Source organism: Dromiciops gliroides, chromosome 4, assembly GCF_019393635.1.
Source record: "Dromiciops gliroides isolate mDroGli1 chromosome 4, mDroGli1.pri, whole genome shotgun sequence".
NCBI lineage: Eukaryota > Metazoa > Chordata > Mammalia > Microbiotheria > Microbiotheriidae > Dromiciops > Dromiciops gliroides.
Genome location: NC_057864.1, coordinates 89,326,176 through 89,344,574, shown reverse-complemented (window position 1 = coordinate 89,344,574; position 18,399 = coordinate 89,326,176).

Here is an 18,399-nt window from a genome sequence, read left to right as displayed (position 1 = left end):
AACTATCTGCTACGAGAAGTACTGAAGCCCACTAAATGATCTCAAAGGTTCCTTAGAAAGTAATCTGCAAACCAGGTTGTACTATCATCTAGTGACCATTCAAAATCTATAATGGCCTGATTCTACAAGGGGTAGGGAATGATAAGTGGCAAATTGTGAGGACAAAAGAATAAAATACATTTTTAGAAGAGTAAAGAAGATAACTAAAATTTGGTCTCTCTATTGGAAATGCTTTTCAGGAGGGAGAGATACTTTCAGGTAAAGTGATAAAAGGATTGAATATTTTAATTAGCTAGGATGCATTTTCTATTCAGGAAGTATGTATTGAATTTGATCTTTTCTTATTAAGTCTGGTAAGTGCTAGATTAGCACAAAGTAATTGAATTAATTCTGTTTTCAATAAATAAATTATACATTTCTATAGCAGGGTAGACTAGATGGCCTCTCAAGTTTGTTGTTTATTTCCCCACCTCTGAGGTTTGTGATTCTAATATGCCTTATACTTAGCCAAATATCTGTGAAATGCTGTATATAGTAAGATTCATACAAAAGACTAAAATTTGTAACATTTCATTTCATGAATTGAGAAAAGCATAATATGCTTATACTCCTTTAAGTAACTGACTTGATAGAATTTGTCAGAACAACAGGTTAAATTCAGAGTTGGGGTTTATTTGGGGTTTTTTTGCATATATGTTTTCACTGAACAGTATGAGTAATTTATTTTCTAAACAGCTGCTTGGACATTCTGTAGTATAAGTTTCAAGATTCAATGGCAACTGGAGAATTTTTTTTAATATGATAAACTTGTCTCATCATTCCCCACTAAACTGACCTTCCACCATAATTGTGAAAAACAGCAGCAAACTGATAGAACATGATACAATGGATACATGGCTGCTCTCTGAAACAGTCATTTTTCTTTTCTGGTTTTGCTGGTTTTCAACAGTATGTTTTTTTAAGTAGCTCTCTTATTTAAAATAAAATGAATCTAAGGAAAACAAACTATGTAAGAAAATGTTAACAGCCTTTGGGTTACTCTATGCAGGATATTAATAACAATAACAATAATAACAAAAGCAGCAGTAACAACAACTAACACTCAAATAGTCCTTCCTGTGTTCAGGATAATGGGTCTTTGAAATCATATAATTATGCTGATATCCTAGAATTGGAATAGGCTGCCTGTGGATGTAATAGGTTTCCTCTCACTAACTAGAGGCTATGAACTTTAATTGAAAGGTGATGACCACTTGTCTGGAATACTGTAGAAGCAGTTCCTGGTAGAAAGACTCTGAAGTCCTTTGCAACTCTGAGATACCATCACTACCCCTAGAGAAATATTAAAAATTTAAAATCAACTGGGGCAACCAGAATCTTTAAGTGATTGTTTCTGAGATGCTAAAATGGATCCTGAAGGAATATTAAGATAAAGAAAGAAGAGAGACAACACAATGCTTTGTAAACCTTAATTTCATTTGGTATAATCATTAATAAGTCTAAAATAACTGCACTCTAAGTTATATTTCCTTTGAAGCTTTCCAGTAAAAGAAGTGAATTTGAAGGGTTTTCCATACATCAATTTTAGTCATCAAGGTTCATAAAATAAAGTTAGAGAATACAAAACACTTAAGACCCATACTAGTACTTTCAAACTGTCCCCATTGGTTTTCAGAACTGCCTCCATATTTCTGTGTTCCTAATCAAACTTCACTTTTGATATGCCTATTAAGATGCTCATAAAACTTCTTGTTCTCTAGTTGTGCTTCTACAGTTGTCCCTTCCACAACACAACTTTCCCTATTGCAGTTTCACTGTATTGGGGCTGGCATAGGAAAATAAATGGGAATTAGAAGGGCATTTTGTGGAAGTTGCAAAAGATAAGCAAAGGACAGCAGATGATGCAGAACCTATGACCAAATCCTTAACCCAAATTTTACAACAAGGTACTAAAAACATCCCATAAAAGAAAAAGAAAAAAAAATCAGAATTTTTCCTCTGGTATCAAAGGAGGAACAAAAAAAATTCATGCAGATTTTCTATATCATGGGATGCCAGCTCCTAAGCCCCATGATGTGGAAGGGATAACCACATTTTAGGGGTTTTTGTTTGTTTGTTTGTTGATTGGTTTGGTGTGGTTTTGCTTTGTTTTCTGCTTAAAGTCACAGTTTCAGAATTTTATAGATTTAAAGCTGGAAGGGACTTTAGAGTTCATCTAGTCAAATTTCTTTGTTTTACATATAAGGAAACTGAGGCTACAGAAGTTAGGTGGCTTGACTAAGCATTTAATAGTAATTGGGAGACTTGGGACTCCAACCCAGGTACTCTGATTTCAGATATAGCAATTTTCCCCAAATGAACAATGCTGCCTAATTAGAAACAAGCCCAGCTTAATGTTATCAGGCCTTTTTCAAAGTCAACTGACATTACAATTGATGGTCTGATTATTACATACAAATGTGTAGTTGATAAAGGTCTATATCCCATTTTTTTTCCTTTTCAAGGTGAATCACACATTTGTAGAGATTTCTATACTTTCAATTGTGCATTTCCTTAATGAGCTAAATGATGGCCTTACTCACATTGGGCTACCCAGCCTCTGCTGCAACTTAGATCATTTCCAGAATTAAATAGATTGTCTTCCCATATGACAAAAGGATAAAATAGTAGAAAAAAGAAAATCTACACAGGTGGGGAAAACAGCTGAACCTTCACAGTCATGATAAAAATCAGCAAGGGAGAGGCTAAAAGGATAAAACTAGGCTTTCAAGCACTACTTGAGACAAGTACTACCACTCAAATGCAGATGCTCTGATTAAATTAAATGATTCCTTTTTTAAGGCACTATTTAAAGCTGAGTCACCCAATTCACATACAATATGTAAAGGCCTTATCTGACACACAATTAAGAAAGTCTAGCTCCATCACTGTTAAATGTCAGGAAATTGTAATTGTAATACATACATTGTATTAAGAACATGTCCATATATAGTATCAAATCAATTATTTTGGTGGTGTTTTAGAGCAATCACAGAGTAATCAATAAGATTGTTTCACAATCAATATGATATTTTTTAAAAAAAGGAAAGGACAGCCAAGATAACTGGGCTATGGTTCAACAGGCATTTGACCAAGTAGATGACAATCAGTCATTATGGCAGCCAAAGATTCCTAGTCAATTGGGCAATGATCAAACCCACTTCATTGTTTATTATTCAGCATGGTACTTTTCAGTCTGAAATGAAACTGTCTCATTCAATAGGTAATAGCTTCTTGAGGCCAAATGGTCTTAATAGCCACTAAATGGTGACTTTCTGTAAATAGATAGGCATCATTAATCCTGTTTTATCTTAGACTGCTTTACCTTGTCTACATACATTATGTCGATTTTATAGTAATTTAGTAATAATGGCAAGCCAAAAGGACTATGTTAATACACAGTTGCATTCAAATGTGATTATTTATTCTAGTTGTGCTTATGTAGTGGAAGAAAAACATTCCCAATCTTTTTACTGAATTATGGAAGTTATTTTTCAATGACCTAAATTTCCAAATGACTTTGTTTTTGTTTTGGGGTTTTTTTGCAGGTCAATGGGAGTTAAGTGACTTGCCCAGGGTCACACAGCTAGTAAGTGTCAAGTGTCTGAGGCTGAATTTGAACTCAGGTCTTCCTGAATCCAGGACAGGTACTTTATCCACTGTACCACCTAGCTGCTCCTTCCAAATGACTTTGAAAGTTATGCTTAAATCTTTTTCCTCAAGTTATTTTGGATATCACTATTAAAACAGAACAATGAACATTAATAAGTTAATGTTGCCCTTGTCATTCTTAATATACAATTTTGATTTGAACATGAATTTGTTGTTATGTAAATGAGATTTGGATGTTGTAGTTAATTTTAGAAATATCAACACATCTGAAATACTTGAATTTTTTTTTTTAATTTACAGGGTGATGAGAGTTTACTCTTAAGATACTATATAAAGATAGATTTTTTTTAAATGACCATACAATTTAATATCATGCTGTCACAATTAAACAATAATACTTATGTAAGGGGCTAAAATTCTAGCTATACTATCTAAAATCTAATGAGTGGTCGCCAATAAATTATAAGCTTTAGCAAGAGTATTTAAGTGTTTAGGTATTTATTAAATAGCATTAGGATAAGAGACAAAGGTAAAAATCTAACTATTTCTAAGAGACCCCATCATCCGACCTGCCATGGCGAGGTCAGGAACCAAAAGAACTCAACTCCTCCTGTGAAGCTGGGAAACCCCCCCCCACCCCCCCACATGCACACACAGCTCCAAGCTAATTGTCTGGTAGCCTTGATTGACAGTATCCATGAGCAAACGTCACTTCCTGACACCAAAGAAAGCCACATGGTTTGCCCTCAGATACCTTCTCCTCATGGCAGAGCTTTCCTACAGTAATTCTCCAGTAGGTGGCATCATTCCAATCATTACACATATAAATCTACTATCAGAGACACACACCCTAAATGTTCTCTAACACAGAACAAAATGGTTGAAAATATTCAAATAAGGGGTATACAATAAATATTAGAACTCCATTCTTTAATGTTAACTTCTTAATCTACAATCCCCTGCTTTAATCAGTTTGAGGCATTTACACAAACTATTGTGTCTCAATTCAGAAAAAAAAAACTACTCAAACAAAAGAGTCATTTTCATTTTGACTTTTGTCCAATGAAACAGCTTAATTTTTTTAAACTTTTTAGTTTGGGAGGCATCATGTATCTTAAGCTATTCTTACACATGCGAAGCAAAGTAAAAAATTACAGTTATTATCCTGATGTTTTATTTCCATACTTCAAAAAGAGCATGATTCATTGGGGTACGGTAGAAAATGGCGCTGGATTTGGAATCAGAAGACTTTGGTCTAATTCTTACATTTGTCACTTACTACCTGTGTGAGCTAGGGCAACTCACTGAACCTCAGTTATCTCATCTGTAAAATGAGAGAACTAACTAGATCACCTCTCTAACATTCCTTACCAGGTCTATGAACAAGTGATCTTTGGTTCAATTACAATGAGCATTTCCTTCATGGTGTTGAATTATAATTCCTTCTGATGATAAGAATCTTCAAACTTAGCTGATGGTTCACTTTAGTTGTATAGAGTTACAAAGATCTATTAAGACTTTTTAGCAAAATAGGACCTACCAGAATGTGTGTCCCATTAACATATACTTTAAGAAGTCAGGGGCAGCTAGGTGGTGCAGTGGATAGAGCACCAGCCCTGGAGTCAGGAGTACCTGAGTTCAAATCTGGCCTCAGACACTTAACACTTACTAGCTGTGTGACCCTGGGCAAGTCACTTAACCCCATTTGCCTCACTAAAAAAAAAAAAAAGTGAGGTAACCTCCACACCTTGATGAATCCTGTACTAAGGTCAGTTTGAATTAACTGATTTCTCAGAAAATAATTTCAGATGAAATATTTAAATATTTGAGACAAAAAATGTATTTATCCTTTGAATTACCTAGAGAATTTTTTCCATTTCCAACTTCATACTATATATATCTATATATCTATATATATAGATATAGATATAGATATATAGATATATAGATATATAGATATAGATATAGATAGATAGATAGATAGATAGATAGATAGATAGATAGATAGATAGATAGATAGATAGATATAGATAGATATAGATAGATATAGACAAACCCTCAGTGTAAAATTGATGATGTTCATTTTGATAAAGGCAGTCACAAATTTCTCTTTTTGTCTTAAGGGAATTTCCATCTCTCTCTCACCCAAGACTAGCCTTTTCATATATTATTTCTTCCACTATCACTCCAGATCCTTTGGCAGTGAAAAACGTTCTCATAACTTTTTAGTTAACACCTCATATCTCAAAGCTCTAGAAAGTACCTATTTGTTTTATGCTTGGATTCTTGCAAGAGAGGGGGGAAAAATTGAGTGTCTAGCACCTGAGGCAGAATGTAGGGGAAAAAACACTTCAACAAGATTTAACTCATGTCATAAATCTCTTCTGTCAGATTCTTGACAGGCATGTTCTCACTGACCTCTTTCTGGTTGGAGAGAGAGGAAAGAAAGTGGTGCTGATTGAAGGTCATTATAGCATAAGCAATAAATTAAGATCCAAAATATTGATATAAATTTTTCCCACCATTTAAGACTATTTGTTACTGTAGTTCATTATATTTTTGGAAGCAAACTCTAGGATGTCCTCCTCAGTCATCTTTGAGATTTATAATGGTAATGGAAATGGGGAGGAATAAAAATTCTTTATCTTTAGAAACTTTGTAGAAGCAAGGAAAGGATAATACTGTTAAGATTTTAATCCACATTTTCCATTGTCTTAGTTTAAAAAATTTTGACATTTTTAATGAAAATAAAAGTAAGTCCTCAGTAAAAGAAGGCATCTGTCACCTTTTGTACTATACTTAGAGGTTAGAGCTAAAAGATACTTTAGAGTTCATGTTAATCAATCCCTTTCCTTGTGTTGCAGAAGATGCAACTGAGGGCCAGCAAAGTTAATCTACTTAGTATGATAGATCATAGATCTTAACCTGAAATCAATCTCAGAGGTCATTTGGTCCAATCCCCTCAGTTTATAGCTGAGAAAATTCAAGTCCTTATAGCTGAAAAAATTCAAGCCATTTGCCCACATGGGCAATAAGCATTAAAGGCAGGATAACACAGGTCTCATGATTTTATAGCTGGGGCTCTTCCATAATATGTATATGTATGTGTATATGTATGTACATGCATATACACATACACAAACCTATATAATATATACATATCTATATCTATGTATACACACACACTTATATATATCTATCTCTATCTATATATCTATATGTACACACACATATGAAAGAGTTGAAATTCTACCTTTGCCCTGGCCTTTGCCCTCCCAACTCCCAATCCAGGGCATTTTCCATGTTCCCATGCCCCCAGTCCTAAGTATATATTGTACCTATCCATATAATTAGAAAATCCATGTCTTCATCTTAAAGGTTATTTTCTTTAACTCATTTAATTAATTGAGCTAGAAAGACTTTTAAAATTAACTTTGTCTATCTGGCTATGTTTAGATTTATAGTCTGTCTTATACTTGTGATATTAGAATATGAAATTATGAAATATGATCACTATTGGATCACAAATTGGAATCCTTTTCATCCCCACTCTAGACTTTTTCAGTTCTCTCAAGGTAGTAAAGAAAGCAGGAGCACAAAAATAGTACCAGAATTCATGAAGCTGCTTTATAATGATGCAAAAATTCCCATGGAAGGGTCTGAAATTAATGATAATTTGGTATTTAAAAATATGCTTTATCCAAAGATCACACCAAATTTGACACATGTAGTGACATTTCAAAACCACTTTATCTAGAGGAAGTGCCTATTACTATTTTGTTTTTGTATTTGGGGACAATGTAGAGCAGAGAGTAGAGGGGCATGGGGGAATATCACTAACGGTCAGAGACATAAGATCTCTGAGTTTCTGCTCCAAACCAGTAAATGAATGCTGTTCCTCAGTCAACACTTGTGATTAACAACACTAGGTCCAGACTCTTTTGTGCCTGGGGGTTCTGCTATCTAAAGAACTCCCTAAAAGTCCAGTGTTCCCTAGCTCTTAAAATAGAGCAAAGTTGTGAAAAAGTTAAAATGTATTCTTGTTCCCTCCCATCTTCCCTTAAATTACTCTTTCATTCCCTCATGTGCTCTGTTCCAGTAAAATTTTAATGGCAGCTAATGTTTATACAGCAGTATTAAGATTTGCACAACCCTTTATTTGCAGTGTCTTACTTGAACTTCACAACAACTGTGAATGAGGTGATATAATTATGTCTATGTTACAGGTGAAAAAACTGAGAATAAGAGAGGTTAAATAATGTGGGCTGAAACCACAACATTGAAATTCATCCCTTTGAATGTTTGAGTCTTGAAAGGTCTGGAGTCCTAGAGAATCCTCTAATACACTTTAATGCAGGAATTAATTCAGCCGAGGGTAAAGTAGCATGGTGTAGTAGAAAGGGCGCTGAACTTGGGTTTGACTCCAATCCTGATACTAGAGAAGTCATAAAATTATAAATTTAGAATGGAAAGGAACATTAGATATTCACACCCCTCAGTTTATAGAACTGTAACTCCAAGAGGTTAAGGGATTGGACTGAGAGTCTGAAGGTAACAAGTAGCAGAACTGGGACTTGGACCCAGTTCTTCTGACAGTGGAGCCAATGATCTATCCTGACCATGACTTATTGTGAACAAATGTCCCAATAACATATTAATAATGTTGGGAAATGGTTTTCCTCCCAGGGTATTTATTTTGCATAATGAAACTCTATAAGACCAAAAATTCTTCTCGATTAAAAGTCATAAAGTAATGAATTTTTATGGTGCACTTCCATAGGAGGGGATTATTATGGTTATAGTTTGCCTAGATTTTAGTAAAGCTTTTGATAAAATATCTCCTAATATTCTTGTGGGAAAAATGTGGATAGATCTGGGGTTAATGATTATACAATTAGATTGATTTATGACTAGTTAAATGGCCAGATTCAGAGAGTAATTATTAATGGTTAAATGTCAATATGGTAGGAGGTCTCCAGTGTAATATTTATTTAGCAAAGTTCTATGCTTAACCTTGTAGTGCTTAACATTTTTATCAATGACTTGCATAAGGGCATACATAGTTTCCTCATCAAATTTGTAGATTACACAAGACTGGGATAGATAGCTAACACAGTAGATGACAGTGATAATCAAGGATTGAGACACTACAGCTTTGGGCTGAGTCTAATAAGATGAAACTCATTAGGGATAAATTATAATTCTTATATTTGGGTCAGAAAAACTTTGCAAGTATAAGAGGGGAAGTTTTGGTTAGATAGTCATTTTTTTTAAAGATTTAGGCATTTTGGGGGACTGCAAACTCAATATGAGTCAATACTACAAGATCAATATGAGTTTATAGTGTTATATGGAAGCCAAAAAAGATATCAAAAGCTGGGCTTCAATAACAGGAGTATAGCTTCCAGAATAAAGACATGAGAGTTTCACCAAATTTTTACACTCATAAGACCTTGTTAGGTGTATTGTTTTCAGGGCATCACAATGTAAAAAGAACATTGTTAATGTAGAGTTTCCAGAAGAGGGCAACCAGAATGGTAAAGAGCCTTGAGTTCATGTTATATGAAGACTGGTTGAAGTAATGGAGAATATTTAACATGTAAAAGACTCAGGGGAGCTAGGATAGTTGTCTTCAAATATTTGAAGGTCTGTTATGGGAGGGAGGCGGCTTGGTGGTGCAGTGGATAGTTCACCAGCTCTGGATTCAGAAGGACCTGAGTTCAAATCCAGCCTCAGACACTTGGCACTAGCTGTGAGACCCTGGGCAAGTCACTTAACCCCAATTGCCTCACTTAAAAAAAAAAGATTAATGTGTGCACTGATGTCTGAGAACTGGGGACAAAAGGCTGAAGTAGACAATAGCAGAGGGTAGTTTTGCAGACCTCAGTGGTCTTACCTCAGCAGCCAAGAGGCATTATGTTGCTAGACTTGGGACCTCTGCATAAAGATCCCTTCTCCATTTTTTAAAAAATGGTTCTGCTACTTACTAGCTGTATGAGTCTGGGCAAGTCATTTCACTATTCTAAGCCTTGGTTTCCTTGAGTGGGGATGGGCAGGGGAGGAGTTGGCAAAAGTTGTAATAATTGATCGTAAGACTTTATGATTGCTTTTGCTGGAAGAAAGTTGAAGTTGGAAGAGCTGGTGACAGCAGCCTACTAGGATGTACAATGCAGAGATTTTCCCAGGCTTCCAGGTAAGAACTAGAGCCAATAAAAATATGATGTTTTTAAAAACTAACCCAAACCTTTTCTTCACGGTCATCTCTTATCCAAGGATTATTTAGAACTACATATTATAGAAATTCATATTCTATTTTCAGACAGAATTATTGATCAAAACATCATGAATCCCAATGTTGTCTGCCAGCTCTTTCTTCTTACATTCTTTTTCTATTGAGTTTCTTAGTAGTTAACACATCTCTGGCATTAAAAAATAAATGAATACTTTTTTTAAAATGTTATAGTTTATCATGTCTTTAGGAGCTGAAAAGAACAGAGAATACATCACCACCAACAGCAATAGCTTGCTTTAAGAAATAAGTGACAAATCATCTTTCCCATAACTCTGTTTATAAGCCCAGAGCTCATGAAGAAGCAGTTAAATCAGAATGCAGTTCTTTGGCAATAAATTAATAGACAAGAAACTCAAGTGTTTTGTTTTGTTTTGTTTTTTAGTTCATTGGAAAGAATTAGAGAACCTGAGTTCAAATCCTGCCTTTTTTATTTATTACCTATGTGACCTTCGGCAAATCATTTAACTTCCCTGGACCTCACGGTCTTTGACTATAAAATGAATGGGTTACACTATATGTCTTCTGAAGTTCCTTCCATCTTTATAAATATGAACCTATGATCTTACTGTAACAGGGCTTCCACCATAGTGGGCAGAGCAGACAAGGCCCAGGAATATACTACTGTAGTTGCAGAGGAGTACAGGACTCTAGATTAGCAGGAAAAACCACTGAGCTCAATGCTGTATGCCTGAGTGAAAAGCTTACTGAATAGGGTCCCAAGATTTTCTTGGGAAATAGAAATGAAGAATCTTTACCACCTCTAAGGAAATGGTAAAGAGAAAGACTTTGGAATGACATTCATGAACTTAATCCAATCATATCCCTTGATTTGTTTGAAATTCTAGAGACTGTTGAGAATGTAACTTCTCTGAACTAAAATTGTTTTCTCTCTCCTTGGTTGAGAAGAGATTTTTAGCTTACTCCCAGCTGAAGAACCCATTTAGTCTTGGCCATTCTTTGGCATATTCTAATTCATACCATAGGACAGTTAGGTAGACCAGTAGATAGAGTACTGGGCTTGGAATGAGGAAGAGTCATGTTCATGAATTCAAACCCAGCCTCAGACACTTAGTAGCTGTGTGACTCTGGGCAAGTCACTTAACCTTGTTTGCCTCAATTCCTCATCTGTAAAAAATGAGTTGGAGAAGGAAATAGCAAATCGCTCCAGTATCTTTGCCAAGAAAACCCCAAATGGAGTCACAAAGAGTCTGAAACAACTGAGCAACAACAAATCCATATAACTTTTGTTTACAATTTTGCTTGAATAAATGGACTTATTCACTATTTGCCCTTTGTGATGATTGTTTATTTAACTATTGTTTGGACTGAAGGAACTAAACTGGTGAATGTAAATTAAGGGCTACCTGCCCCCTAAGAGCTACATAGGAAGTGTCTTTTATCTGGATCTATCATTGTCTAGGCTACCAGTGTTTGAGAGGTGACAGATAGATAAAAGTCCAGTCCAATACCCTGATTTGAGACTTGAAAGAATATCCAGCCTGGATAATACTCTTGGAGCTTATTTGCCCCTTCCTCTTGGCTAGTTCACTGTAGATAAATAAAATCCTTCTCTTTTTCTCTTCAGATCATATCTGTCTATTCCAGATATCTAGATAACAGCACAAAATAAACAAAAAAACCCCACTTCTCTGGGCTTAGGTGGAAACCAGATTGAACTATGAATAAGTTTTTGTTGTTTTGTTTTTTTATTTGAAATATCATTAGGCCTCCTCTGACAAATAACTACACAAAAGGATTAGCAATAACTGATAGCAACTTCTATTTTAGGGGCCCAGTTCATCTTTGGTTTTTGCTGTGGTCTGTTTCTTTAATTTTCATAGTGCTGCTGCTCACTATAGTCAAGGCTTCTCCTATCACTTGATTTATTTACCACCTCATTAAAGACACAAGCTAATCCTCCCACTTGCTGGGCTTCAGGAGAAAGATAGAAGAATTTAACTTCAAAGGCCCATTGCTATAAAATCTTCAGTGTCACTACGAGAGCAAACAGTCAAAATCCCCATCCCCTTCTCAATGAGTGATATGACAAGAAGGTAGGAATTCCACTAACCACAAACAATGAGGAAGTTATTTTTCCTCTGACCCTTTCTTCTTTATGGTTGGTAGGCAGTCTGGCATTTGAAAGGAATGCTAGCCCTTAGAGTCAAGAAACTTGGGTTCAAATCCCAGCTCTTAAAACTGGCAACTGTGTGAAATTTACTTGACACCCTGCCTACCAACCCTGCCCCCCATTCCTACCCACTGCCAGGAGCCTTCTGTAAAATGAGGCTCCCTGCTTTATATATCTCTGGAGCTGTTATGAAGATGAAATGAGATAATTTATCAGCATGTAGAATAAAGAACCTATAACATATTAAGATTATCAACCACATTTTTACCCAGGTGTTTGAAGTCTTTAGATTCTTGTGTCTTTAAGAACCAAAGACTTTTCCCTTCCAAATGCTGTTTCCCATGTGGCTTATATTTGATAAACATTTAAATAGGAGACTTTCATTAGGTAAACTTGGCTGTTCACAAAAGTAATTGGTATTCAAGGGAAAAAAACAACCTTTAATTTGTTTAGGTGAAAACAAACACAACTGGAAATTCAAGGTATCTCATTACAACCCATGAAAATGAAGGCTGCTTTTTGATGAGACCTTGATCTCTTTCAACAGAATTGACTCAATTGCATTAAGAAAACGACTTCCAAATCATAACTGAATTGTTCCTTTATTATTTTCATTGGGTCCCATTTTGTTAGGCTTACTTTGTCTACACCAGAATCATTAGGCAACAGGTTTCAAAGTTCTTGATAAAAACCAATGACTCCCACAAAAGATAAATGTTTTTAATGGGAAAGAAAAACAAATTAGCTTTTACCCTTCTATCCAAATAGAAGAAAAATAAGCTTTCATTCTGAACATGAACTTTTCTACTGGAAATTAAGATGATGATGATCTACAAATGAAACAGAAGGTAGGGTTCTTCCTTTCAAATCTGTATACAAAATATGTACTTTCCTCATTTAAGAAGAGTTTTCCAAATCACTCACAAACAATATACCATATATGTGCACAATCATATAGATACATATGTACATACATTATATGTACATATAAACATAGGTATGTATACATATATAAAACCATGTAGATAACTATGTGTGTATCATATCTATATCTATAGTGTTCCAGAAAACCAGAAAATATATCTGAGTGACACAATAAAGACATGTTACTACCTCCATGGGTCACTACCCCTAAAGGCCGAATCATTCACCAAAGGCAATGCAGGCACTTAACTCTGAACACCCACTAATATGTCAACAAGCAGTAGGATTAGAGTTATGGGGCTTTATTTTGGGTAGCACATTTCATTTAAAATACCTTACTGCAACCTTGTTAATGCTGTTCACTTTTTATTAATGGGTCTTTAAATAGTATATAAGATAATAAGAAACACAATGCATTTTAAATATTTAATGAAGGCACTTATTGTCATCTATTTATCACTAAAATGTGTACCAAATACAATATAAAAGACTTATTAAAATGTATAAAAGATATGCCATCACAAGAGTGGGTTTATAAGTGCATTATTCATCTTTTCTAAACTATTTGGCTTTGTGTGAATTTATGAAGATACAATGAACTGTACACATAAAATGGCCAGGAACTCTTTGGACCCACCAGGCTGTGCTAAGAGATTCATTTTAAAAGTCCTAAAAGTATGTGTTCAAATACTGAAATGATCTTTGAGGATTTGGGTTCTAAAAATGTGCTGATGTTTACCATCTCCCTCTTTCATCACTAGGAATCATTGATCAACTCCTCCTAGTCCTTCCTTTAAAGCTCAGAATTCTTTTCTAATATATTTCACATGCATACCATAGACATAGATACAGACGTTAGGCTATTCATATGGCTGAGAATTAAGAACTACAATGTGGGTTCTGGAAGTAATAAGTAATAATGAATAAGATGTGATGTCTAGAGTAGAGAGTATCAGGAGAGACATAGAAATGGGGAATCCTGGTAGTGAATGGTAGAAAGAAATGATACTATATTTTGGAATACTACATAACAGAATTTTTTACTCTGCATAAAATTAGTTGGTAAGTAAATGGAAGCTAAAAATCAGAGAACACGTCCAGTAAAAAGCATTTATTAAATGCCTACTATGTGCTAGGCACTGTGATATATGCTGGAGAAACAAAGGAGAGCAAAAAATCAATTTCTGTACTCAAGGAGTTGACAGTCTAATGGAGGAGACAACATGCAAACAAGTATGTACAAACAAGATGGATGAAGATAGAGTGCTAATAATCTTAGAAGAAAAGTACAAAGATTAAGGAAGAGCAAAAGGCTTCTTGCAGAAGGTGGGACTTTAGCAGAGATTTGAATAACAGGGAATTCATTAGGCAGAGATGAGGAGGGAGAAAATTCCAGGAACAGGGGACAGCCAGAGAAACTGAGTAATGAAAAGTAATAAAACATATAAGCATATACTAGGTGTCTGAAAGCTTATGTCTCTTTCCCTCTGACTGAAGCATAGTCTCTCTTTTTTTTTTTGAGGTAACTGGTGTTAAATGACTTGCTCAGGGTCACACAGCTAATATCAAGTGTCTGAGGCTGGATTTGAACTCAGGTCCTCCTGAATCCAGGTCCGGTGCTCTATCCACTGCGCCACCTAGCTGCCCCTCTGAAGCATAACCTCTTGAAGCTGCCATGTCACTTCCCCTCTTGCTCCCTCAATCCAATCCTCCTCACCCTCTTCCTCCCCCCATGCATTGCATAGGAGAAGGAGCCAGTTATGGACTATGGGGACATTCAGTTATGCTTTCAAAGTAATGTTTTCAATTGGTGCACAAGTGATGTTTATCTGTAAAGGGGTGTGTAAAATATTTTTAAAACAGGATTAAAAATTCTCTAAGATGAAAAATTACCTGAGGACTCCATCCTCTTGGCAATTTTCCTTGGAAACAAATAGAAAATAAGACATGACACCAAGTGAAATTATATAATCCCCTTTCAGATGTCATGTCACATTTAGCATTTTCTGATCCACTCCCCCTGCTTCACACCCTCTTTTGCAGCAGATACCTAAAAATATGTTTTAAAGCAAAGAACTTCCCAGTTATAAAAAACAACTGTGATTTTCTTCATGAAGTTGCCAGTTTCCAAGGCACCGTATGCTAGAGAGACTGCCATGGCTATCAGTACCATTTAGATATCAGAGTAAATTCTTGATGAGCTAAAATGGACCAACCTTGAGTCCACCATAATTATTCTTCATATTCAATATCCTTGCTTTTTGTTCAATAAGCAAGTAACAAAAGATGGTCTAATTGACTGAATTTCTAAATGCAATGCTAATATGAAATATCCATTAGCTGATAGGGGACCTACTTCTAATGTCATTAAAACTGTCAGCAGAACTCAAATTCTTCGTGTCAAATGACAAGCTTAGTATAAAACTACTTTCAGCTGATGATACTTTAACTGACTACAACCATGAAACCCAACCTCCTAGATGTATTGTTTTACCTTACCTTATGAGCTTCCCCCACAGTCACCTAAGGTGGTGACACTATAGAGCTTCCTCTATTATTAGTTCAGAACCCTGCAAAGATTTTTCCCTCTTGGATATCCATCCAGAAAGCAAATAATTAAAACCCTCTCTTTGCTACCCCAGATTTTTCTATCCTTACTTTGGTGTTAATAATCTACAAGAAAAAAAAGCAGAATACTTCAGTGTAAAATTGGTCTTATTTCTTAAAGAATATAAAGACATTTTGAAAGAAAAATTGAGTAGGAAAATATCCCCTGAGCTATTCTATGTTTCTATTCAGCTTTCCCTAGCAATTACATACATCACACTTTAATGATGCCCTCTGTACATCATGACTTGTATCTACTAATCCACTGATAGCAAGATACCCAAGTAGGATCCTTCTTTGAACCCTTTAAGGGTTTTACTCACAATTTCTCCTATTTGAAATACATTCCTCTGCCTCTACTACTTCCTATCCTTTAAGGCCCAGCCCTGGATCCACTTCTTCATGAAGGCTTATCTTTTTTTTGGCAGGGCAATGAGGGTTAAGTGACTTGCCCAGAATCACACAGCTAAAAAGTGTCAAGCGTCTGAGGCCTGATTTGAACTCAGGTCCTCCTGAATCCAGGGCCCATGTTTTATCCACTGTGCCACCACCTAGCTGCCCTTTCATGAAGGCTTATCATCCAGAATCTTTCTAGGATCTCTCATGTATTTTTTTAACCTTTCTTATGCATTTACTATATTCTGATTTGCATTATATTTATTTCTGTACATATCTTATCTCACAACTAGATGGTAAACTTTTTGAGAGCAAGAACTTTTTCTTTTAAAAGAAAATTCCCTAAAATGTATTACAATATCTTGCTCAAAAGAATGAGAAATTAGTCTGTGACGTGGGAAGAGACTAATTGCTACAAGGCATCAAACCCAAAAGTTTGGCTTCTAGACAATTTAGCGAGTATGGTCTACATAGAAGTATAACTTTATGTATAATTTTTAAAAATTTCTTTTGTTTTTTTTTTGTGGGGCAATGAGGGTTAAGTGAGTTGCCAAAGGTCACACAGCTGGTGAGTGTCAAGTGTCTGAGGCCTGATTTGAACTCAGGTCCTCCTGAATCCAGGACTGGTGCTCTATCCACTGTGCCACCTAGGTGCCCCCATAAATTTTTAACAATAGTGATTAAGTCTAAGGCAATTGAGAAGATACCACAAAGTAGATCCTGCTACCTTGTAATGGAGTTATTGGAGTGAATAAATGTAAAAGAAGGGAGAGGAAAAAATAAGTTGGTTGCATATCCCTTTTCATTCCATCCATCCTGGGCAACTTGCCATTTACAAGTCCTCCCACCCCCTCCAGTTTCTCACCTTTCTCCCAACCTCGAATAGCACCCTCCAGACCAGTCTCCACAGACCACAATCCCCATCCTGATAGGAGTTAGTGAACTCAGTTCTCAAATTCTGCCTTAGGGATAAGGTATCCTGATTGGTGAGCATATGAGTGACTACAAACTCATCAAATTCACTATATCTAACTGGCCTCAGGCTATGTTTTACATTGTATCCTGCCATCCACTCCAGCTTTAAGCTAACTTCCCTATTATTATGAATAACCTGTCATTCCCCTGGCTTTGGAAATACTACTCACACAGTAACATTGCTTCTAGAAAGAAGCAATCTCTCCATTCACCACTACAGTGGCTTCCAAGACCAAGAATCCCTTCCATGGTCATCACTCCCCTATACTTGCCATCTCCTTCTATTACAATATAAACTAAGAAAACTCTTCATTTTTATACTTGTATCTCAGAGCCTACCATAATCCCTACAATAGTAGACAATTAATAAGTGATTTTTTTTTCATTCATTCAGTCAACCAACCAACAAGGATTATTGAACATCTACTCTGGAGGCAGCATTGTGTTATTCTGATATTTTTCATCAAAAAATAAAAGATGTTGAGAGAAAAGACTATATTTGGATTCTTCTCAGAGCCCTAAAGGCAGAGAGTGAGTCCAGTTTCAGGCCCAACAGCTTTGTGGTCCCAAACCTCCCAGTAGTGGGCCACTTGGCACTCGAGGCTTCAAGCTGAAGCTCCTGGGCCTTAGGCCTGAGCAGGGCCTGAAGAAGGGCCTGGATTCTGTGGGAGTCTGGCTGGACTGGGAGTTTACCTTGAGGCGCCTGAGGTGATCCCCATGTGACTCGGAGCTCAAGCCCTGACGAGTATTGTTTTGAAAGGTTATGTTTATACAAGCACTGTTTAGTGGGGAATTGGGGGCATTCTTACTCCAGCATAGGGTTGGGGCCTAAAGCTGCAATCTGATTGCTTGGTAAACAGAACAATCTGATTGGTCAACCCCAAGTCAGGTTTTCTTTCTTGAAGAGTTATGTATGTTAACACAGTATTGTTCTGAGGGGGAGCCGACATTCTTGCCCAGAATAGGTTAAGGCCTGGTATTGTAGTTTGTAAAATCTGATTGGTCAACTGGTACCACCTGACTAGTTTCTAGCACTGTGATTGGTCTATTTGTACAAACTGATCGGTTGTTATTGTTATGCTGCATGTTGATGGGGGAAGTATGTAAATGAGGGGTATTGAAATGCCTTAATGTGATTGGTTGGAGGGGACCCCTTGAGTGATATAAATAGAGGTGAGGGACCTCACTTCAATGCACTCTCCATCACATTCAGATGAATAAAGCCTTCAGTCACCAACTGCTGCCTGCTTGGAATTTTTGAATAGTGACCTGCTAGCAACACTAGGGCTGCCAACACTAGAGCTGTGCAACACTATGAATGGTTAGCTGTGTTTCTAATAATGTTATTACTTGTTACTAAAAACTAAATTTGACCCAAGTACCAGCATCTCAAATAGGTCAATAAGATGGTGTTGTTTTGAAA